Source organism: Elaeis guineensis, chromosome 9, assembly GCF_000442705.2.
Source record: "Elaeis guineensis isolate ETL-2024a chromosome 9, EG11, whole genome shotgun sequence".
Lineage (NCBI taxonomy): Eukaryota > Viridiplantae > Streptophyta > Magnoliopsida > Arecales > Arecaceae > Elaeis > Elaeis guineensis.
Window position 1 is genome coordinate 8660359 of NC_026001.2, and position 8906 is coordinate 8669264.

Sequence of the window (8906 nt, forward strand, 5' to 3'; positions counted from 1 at the left end):
GTTCCTTATCAAGTTTGACCACAATTAGATTGTGCTGAATGGAGGCACATCGAAAATCGTGCATAAACTCCTGAACAATGAGAATATTGTCGGATATATTGCAGCCACCAACAAAAGCTGCCTGTTCCAGGCAAATCAATTGGGAAAGATAAGGCTTCATCCTGATCACCATCAACTTTGCACAAACTTTGTATATGGTTGTGCAAAGACTAATAGATTTAAAATGGCCTGGCTCTATAGCATCCTATTTCTTCAGTATCAAAGTGATGAAGATATGCTTCCAAATGTTTGGCATGTGGCCGATGACAAAAAACTCCTACAAAGTAGTTGCCACCTCCGAGCAAATGATCAGCCAATATCTCTTGTAGAATAGGGGGAAACCATCGAATCCTGAGGCTTTATCCTCGGCCATAGACCACACTGCTCTCTGCACCTCCTCCTCTGTCACCTCGCAAAGAAGGTCTCTATTTTCTACATAGTAATCAAGCTATCATGAGGAGGAGGAAAGTGGCACACCCAATCTGCTCCCAACTTCGTCATCTAACAAGATTTGAAGAACCGCTTCACCTCCTATCTAATCTCATCCTCGCCCATCAGCCACTATCCCCTGGTATCCTTGATCACCCAGATTCGATTCCTATACCTCTTGATGATGGTGGACTGGTGGAAGAACCTCATATTCTGATCTCCTCCCTAATCCACTACACTTTGGATTTCTATCTCCAAAAGATTTTTTGTTGCCTGAAAAAGGAGTGGTTGGAAGAGAGCAAACCCCAAAGGTCCACCAGCTCCCCCTCAACAAGACCACCATTCCGATCCTCATGCTCCTGAAGCTCAACAATAGAAGCCTCAACCACCTCAAATCTCTTGAAAATATCTCCAATCTCGGTCCTGTTCCACCTCATCTAACATCACCTTGTTAGCTCAAGTCTCCAGATCACCCGATATCTAGTATCAGCATGAACCGATAGCCTTCACACCTCTCACATTATGTCTGAAGACCGAGGATAGGAGAGTCAAAACTTCTCAAATCTGAACTGGCTCTGATTGGAGGGAGACATGTCTGTGATCAGCAAAAGTGGGCAATAGTCCGAGATAATCCTCAGTAGGTGATGAATATGATAGCCTGCATATCGTTGGATCCAACTAGTCATGGCCAAGACTCTCTCAATTCTCTCCCAGACTTTGGCCCCCCTAGTTGGTTGTTACACTTGGTGAATTTGGGTCCAACAAATCCAAGATCCACAAGGCCACAAAATTGTATGAAAACCTTGAATTCCTTTCAATTGCTTTCAGCACATTATAAACATCTAGAAATCGAAAATTATTTTAAAATTTGTAGACTTGGTCAGTCAAGTCAGTCAACCTTAACCCAAGAAAAAATCCACACATTTTCCCCTTCTCTTTCCATTCCTTTCAATTCCCCAATTTGGAATTGCTAGTGGTGGTAGAATCGTTGAAAGTAAGCTTTTACCTATAAAGATTTTAACAAAAAAATTTACTTGTTATTTGATAACTATATTTTTAAAATATCATAAAATTTTAAAATCTATTTGGCAACAAAATTAAAAAAATACTGTAAGTATGAAAAAATAAAAATAAATTATATATAATATAATAATCATAGTATTAGTATAATATAATATAATATTAATCGTAGCATAATATAATATAATATAATAATATACTATTGTACTGTTATAACAATCTAATATAATGTAATGTATGTATTATCAATTAATAGTTATAATATAATATTTTCATATAAAGTATTACAATTATTATATATTAATATATTACTATAAGGTATAATATTGTTAAATACAAGAATGTGACATTATTATTTTAGTAGATTATATAATATATTTTATTATTTTACTCACTCAAAATAATTTTTCAATGAAATTCGAAAGTGCTTTTGGAGTAAGGTCTGGGGGATATCTTTTGTGTTAAAAAAGCAGTCATCTTCCTTCACACAAATCCATCGTTGGATCATCCAGTGGTCACTTTGATATTTATGCAAATAGATGAATGATGGTGTGTGCGATGAATGACCCAACAATGGATTTATATTAAGAAAGATGAATTCTTCTTTCATGTCAAAGATACAACCCCCATCTTTTAGGAAAGCATTTTAAATTGGAGTTTCCATTTCGAGTACAAAGGTTTTCTGATTTTTTATTTTTTTAAAAAAAACTTTGCAATCGATGTGGTGGCAGCTTTCTTCGCAAGATAGCTAGCTTCAGATACGACGGAGATGAGCCCAGGATAGGTAGGTTAAGCTCTTCTGTCGCAACAAAACCAGGAGAAATGGAGAGGTATGCTCGTGTCTTCTTCCTTCCTTTATTCCTCTTCTTGTGTTGTTTCTCTTTCTTCTTTGTTTATGGTTCGGCTGCCAATTCGTCTCAACTAGTCCCAAAATAGAGGGAGATCATGACTAATCTCTCTAGGAGCCTCCCAACGTCTCGAATTAATAAGTTGTGGAACACCGTTACGGATCCTTACCGTTGGGTTGGGGAGACCTGCTCCCCTCCGCCCTCCTCCGTTGTTATCGCTCTCTCTGAAAAAATAGGCCGTGGATAATCGAGCACACCTCAATCCACACAGCACACAAATACAGTGGAAACAATATCGTTTTGTAGAGAAAAGATAACTAGAATAAACGTAGAAAGTAAAATAGGGGAGATAATCAAGCAATAAAAATAAGAGAAAAGAAAGCACACTAGATTTATGTGGTTCGGCCTGATTGTTGGCCTACATTTACGGACAAGACCTCCTCAATGTTCTTCTATTAATAATCCACGACACAATGAAGTACAAAATTAGAGGAAAAAAAGAAAGAAGAAAAATAAAATAAAAAGTTCTATTTTATAAAGAAAAATACTCTTATTTTTCTCTCAAAAAAAGAATCTCACATCTCTTATTTTTTTCCTCTTAAACCCTCCCTTTTATTTATTGTTTTTATTGCTCTCAGTTTGCTGAACCTTTTTTCCAAGTCCTCCCCTTAAATAGAGCTTGTCACCCGCCAAACCGTGTCAAAATCGGACTCCTATCCGCTGTAGAATCGAAGAAAGAAGCTCAGCTATTGGATCTACATCGCACGGCCCGAAAACATCCAAAAAATATCTAAATCAACCGGGAAAAGCTCTCAACCATCCGATCAATGTCGGGAGTGAGATCCACCATTCGATCGTACCTCCGATTCATCAGAACTCGTGTAGATCGTGAGAAATATCAAAAAAATAGACGTCGGTCCATTATGGACAGTGAGAAACATCCTCGAAATAGATGCTCGATCCATGTGCCTCATCGTGGACCGTGACATGCGGTAGGCGTCCGCTGCGCGCTGGGCCGCGCTCCCACGTGGGTCTGGGCTGGTGTTCTGGGTCTGGCCCTGGTCGAACTCCTCCTTGGTCGCCCACTTCTTTGACCTCCTCTGCCGCCTACACTACCTCAAGTCCCTCGACCTCTCCCAGAACTCCCTCACCACCATCGCCATCTCCTACTTATCCAACTGCAGCGGGCTTTCCGGATTAGAGTCCCTCAACCTTAGCTTCAATGGTTTGACCGGTCTTCTGCCTAGTTTCTCGGATTTTGGGACTTTGCAGTCCTTGAATTTACTGTGGATCCCGGGCTGGAAAAGCCCACCATATTGAAAAGTTTGGATCTTTCTGGCAATTTCTTCCACAGCACCATACCAGCTCTAGTTGGTGGTGCAAGAATTCCGAGCTTGGAGGTCCTCGTGCTCTCCATCAATAGTTTTCATGGCGAAATCCCCCCACGTATTTTTGATTATAAGAACCTCACTTTGCTGGATCTCAGTCAAAATATGCTAACTGGGTCTATTCCGGATGGGATCGAGAGGCTTTCCAAGTTGGAAGTTCTCCTCCTTTCTTCCAATAACCTCACTGAGATAATCCCGACTAGTTTGGCAACGATCAAGACCCTGTCTCGATTCACTGCCTACGAGAATCATTTCAATGGCTCGATTCCTCGTGGAATTACTACTCATGTGAGTGTTTTGGACCTCAGCTATAATAGTCTCACCGGGGAGATCCCATCAGGCCTCCTGTCGCCGCCGAATTTAGAGTTTGTGGATCTCTCCAGCAACCTCCTTGAAGGACCCATACCTGGGAATTTGTCACAAAGGCTCTATCGTCTGCGACTAGGCGGTAACAAACTCAATGGAAGCATTCCATCAACAATTGGGAAGCTTTCCAATTTGACATATCTAGAGTTGAATGACAATGTATTGGGTGGAGAGATTTCATCTGGGCTGGGGACTGTAAGAATCTGATGCTGTTGGATCTATCTTCCAATCAGTTGCAAGGGAATTTGACAAAGGAATTGGGTTACCTGGAACAATTAGTGGTCTTCAAGCTTCAAAACAACAATCTTACTGGAGAAATACCTGATGAACTCTTGAAGTTTCGGAATTTGAGCACTCTTGATCTCAGCCAGAACTTGCTCACTGGTGAGGTACCTCCAGCAATTTCCAACTTAAAGAAGCTCTCAGCTCTGAATTTACAAAGCAACAGCTTCTATGGTTCAATACCTGACAGCATCAGTAGCTTCAAGAATATGATAGAACTGCAGTTCGGAAACAGCAACCTAAGTGGAACTGTTCCGAGAATGCCAAAGAGCTTGAGGACAGCTCTAAATCTCGGTAGCGACCTCTGTTAGGATTTGATGTCTCAAGATTCGATCCATGTTGAGTCCACAGCAAAATCCGTGACGAAAAACGAAGTCCAACGAGATCAAGATCACCTCAAACGAAGTCGGTATGGAACCCGAAGCGGCGGAGGACTGTTGGCGGCGGGCTGACGGAGCGGCGGTGGCACGGCCACACGCGGCAGGCCGCGGCCCAGCGCGCAATGCACGGCCCAGGACCAAGTGCGCCAGAGCGCGCGGGCCGGCCCAGGCCCAGGTGCCAGCGCGCGCAGGCCAGCCCAGGCCCAGGCGCACCGCTGGGAGCTCGCAGCCCGGTCCACGTTGGACCGGATGGTGCACAGGGAGGTTCGTGGACCACGTGGGCATTTTCCACATGTTTCTTACGGTCCACGATACTGTTTTGTGGACCGACGTACGATCGGAGGGCGTGGGTAGTTTTCGGTTATGATCCAACGGTCCAAGGCTTGATTTGGGTGTCATTAGGAGTCCTTAACCTAATCTAATTGGGTTTTTTAAGCCTTTTTAAGACTTGATCACGGAACTGTTTTGGTGGCTTGAGTTTTTGGTGGTTGTGGGTGCGATTTCATCAGGTCGAAGACCAAAGAAGAACCCACAGAGAGAGAGCAGCGCGGCACAGAGAAGACAAAGAGCAGGGAGGCTCCTGATAGCAGACAGCGGTCGCTTCAGGGTTCAGGGGGTCTTCCTAGAGAGAGAGCTTTTGTGAGGGAGAACTTCTTGAGAGAGAGAAATTGGGTGTACAAGGGTTGAGGGTGAGATCTCCTCTTGTAATATTTTTTTTTCTCATAGTGAAGTTTGCATGCCCCGTGGAGGTGATCCTTTTTTGGCTGATCCACGTATTTGATTGTTTTCTGTTTTATTTCTTCTTTCTTTCTGCTACATCGCGCGATATCGAAAAGATTCTGAGAGGTGGTGTCCTGACTAGACATCCACTATACAAGTGGTATCAGAGCGAGGCAGTACAAGGATGCAGATTGTAATGGTGGTGAGCAAGACTGAAGATGGAGAAGATAGGATCAATCAAGATGGAGATCAACAAATTTGATGGACAGAGTAATTTCTCCTTGTGGCAAGCAAGAGTGAAGGACGTGCTCATCCAGCAATGATTGATTGATACTCTCTTATGCAAGGAGAAGCCGACCACCATAGAAGTGCAGGATTGAAAATGGCTACAGATGCAGACGGTGAGTACCATCCATATGTACCTAACGGATGAGGTGGTAATCCATGTGCTTAGCGAGACTTCCCTGACGGTGCTGTGGTCGAAGCTCAAAGAGTTGTATATGATGAAATCTCTCACCAACATTCTTTTCATCTGGAGGCAGTTTTACCAGCTACAGATGACTGAGGGATAGAGCGTGCAGGAGTATCTCAGCCACTTACAGAAAATTCTCACCGACCTCCTCAATGTTAGTGAGAATATTGAGGAGAAGATCAGGGCGCTGGTTTTGCTACCATCGCTTTCCCTTTCATATGAGTCCTTGGTGACTGCTCTTCTAGTCGAGAAGAGCACCATCAAGATGGACGAGGTCACTGTGGCGATACTCCAGAACGAGGTTCTCAGAAGAGAGAACCCAGTTTCGAGCTCAGATGACGGTAGCTCAGCTTTGATGATTTCTGAAAGGGCAGGAGGCGGTAGATGGAGCGATAGGAGATTGCGACGATGACGGTCCAAGTTCAGAAGGGACTTGAGCAAGATCAGGTGTTACCGGTGTGATGAGTTGGGGCATCTAACCAGAGATTGCTCTCAACTCAAGGATAGGATGATGGCTACTGTGGCAACGGCCAGTAGCGATTCATAAGGAGATATTCTGGAGATATCTGATGAGGTATCTATTTCTCCCAGTGGTGGATTCTAGATTCTGTATGCATATATCATGTATGTTGCAGAGAGGAGCAGTTTGACTCTATGGAGAACAGTGAGGGCACTGTTTATCTGTCGGATGGATCATGCTGTGCGATCCGAGGCATCGAAACGGTCAGCTAGAGGACACATGATGGTGCAGTGAGAAGATTGGGAGAGGTTCGATACATACTTAATTTCAGACGGAATCTTATCTCACTGAGCAGACTGAATTTGAGAGGCTACAAGATGGTAGCTGGTGGAGGAATCCTGAAGGTGCTACGCGGTGATAGGATTGTTCTAGAGGAGAAGAAGGGGAGGAAATGATATTATATCTAATGCAGAGCCCAATGCGAGGTGGAGCTTCAGAAGCCAGTGAAGTCCGGAGCCAGATGGAGCTCCAAGTAGAGGTGGATCGGGCACGAGATAGGAGACTCGGGAGGACGAGAAGCGACATCGTAAGATAAGATTCCTATTGCTGCATATGACAGAGATGTAATCGAGCGATCTGGCTCGACTCCCATGTTTGTCCATCCATAATCAGCAGACAATTACCTCAGGCATGGGGGCGAGGAGATCCAGAAGCTCTCAGAGTTAGGAGGAGACCAAATATAGAGTCGAAATAGAGATTATTAAGATTTGATATCTTGAGATTTGGTCCATATTGAGCCACAGTGAGGTCCGTGATGAAAAATGAAGTCCAACAAGATCAAAATCATCTCAAACAGAGCTCGGACGGAGGAGATATACGCAAGAGAAGTCGTCATGAAACTCGGAGTGGTGGAGGACAGCCAGCGGCCTACGGTGGGCCAGCGCGGCACGGCCACACACGGTTAGGTGCAGCCCAGGCACGGCTGCGCGAGGCCTGAGCACACAGGGTGCAGCCAGCATGCCTGGGCCCAGGCCCAGGCCCAGGCGCCAGCACGTGCGGGCCAGCCCAGGCCCAGACGCACAAGCGCGCAGGCCGGCCCAAGCCCAGGTGCACGAGCGCGTGGGCCGGTCCAAGCCTAGGCGCACTGCTGGGAGCCCGCAGCCTGGTCCACGGTGGATCAGGCGGTGCACAGGGAGGTCTGTGGACCACGTGGGTGTTTTTTACGTATTTCTCGTGGTCCACCGTACTGTTCTATGGACCGATGTGTGATCGGAGAGCACGGGTAGTTTCCAGTCATGATCCAACCGGTCCGGGGTTTGATTTGGGTGTCATTAGGAGTCTTTAACCTAATCTATTGGGTTTTTAAGCCTTTTTAAAGCTTGATCATGGAACTGTTTTGGTGGCACGGTTTTTTGGTGGCTGTGGGTGTGGTTTTATCAGGCCAAAGACCAAAGAAGAACGTATAGAGAGAGAGAAGCGCGGCGCTGAGAAGAGAAAGAGCAGGGAGGCTCTTGGACAGCGGTCGCTTCAGGGGTGCAGAGGGATGTTTTTAGAGAGAGAGCTTTTATGAGGAAGAACTTCTTGAGAGAGAGAAATTGGGTGTACGAAGATTGAGGGTGAGATCTCCTCTTGTAATATTTCTTTTTCTCATAGTAAAAATTTGCATATCCCGTAGAGGCGAGATTTTTTTTGGTGATCCATATATTTGATTATTTTCTGTTTTATTTCTTCTTTCTTCCTGCTACATCGCGCGATATCAAAAAAATTCTGAAAGTGATGCCCTGGCCAGACATCCCCCTACAACCTCTTCAACGGATGCATACCTTCCTATCTCGGAGATTTATCTCTTTTGGAGATTTTCGACCTCTCAAACAATAAGTTTAGTGTTGAAGTTCCAACTTCTCTGACTACAATTCCAAGCCTGATAGAATTGGATCTCTCTGACAATCTGCTTTCTGGAGTGCTTCCAAATTTTCCTTCGTTTGTCAGAGTCATAACCACTGGAAATAAGGATCTCATCATCTCAAATTCAAGCACTGAAACTATCCCAATGAAAGGAAAACAAAATATTTTACGCATTATTATGGTTATGATTGTGGCTTTTGTTGGAGGCTTCATTGTTTCAGTCTCAGCGGCTGCAGTTATTCAACAGTGCTTGAATCAGGGGAAAAGCAACCGCCAAAATGCAAGGAGACATGCTTTCCACTCCAACAGACTTCTCCCTGAAAACTCCATTGAGAGATTGAGAAGGTTCCAGCACTGGCGATACGCCAGAAACCTAAGCTAACAAATGAAAATATGATGAATATGTTCACATGTAAAGGTAGAAACAATCCAATAAAAGCAATTTTGCTCTTTTTCACGGGATAGTACACCGCTTCTTGTACCACATTTCCAAATCATTAACTCTTGGTGGATATTTTCAATTAAAGAGAATAAGTAATTGTACCTTGGCATAAATGAGCCATCACGTTGTACCTCTTTGTAGAAAATACTCGTTCT

The 8906-nt window shown here is 44.2% G+C and overlaps 1 pseudogene; it reads left to right on the forward strand.

Moving 5' to 3' along the window:
• Window positions 1–2261: 2261 nt before the first annotated feature.
• Window positions 2262–8691, forward strand: LOC140851455 (uncharacterized; annotated as a pseudogene).
• The last annotated feature ends 215 nt before the right edge of the window (window positions 8692–8906 follow it).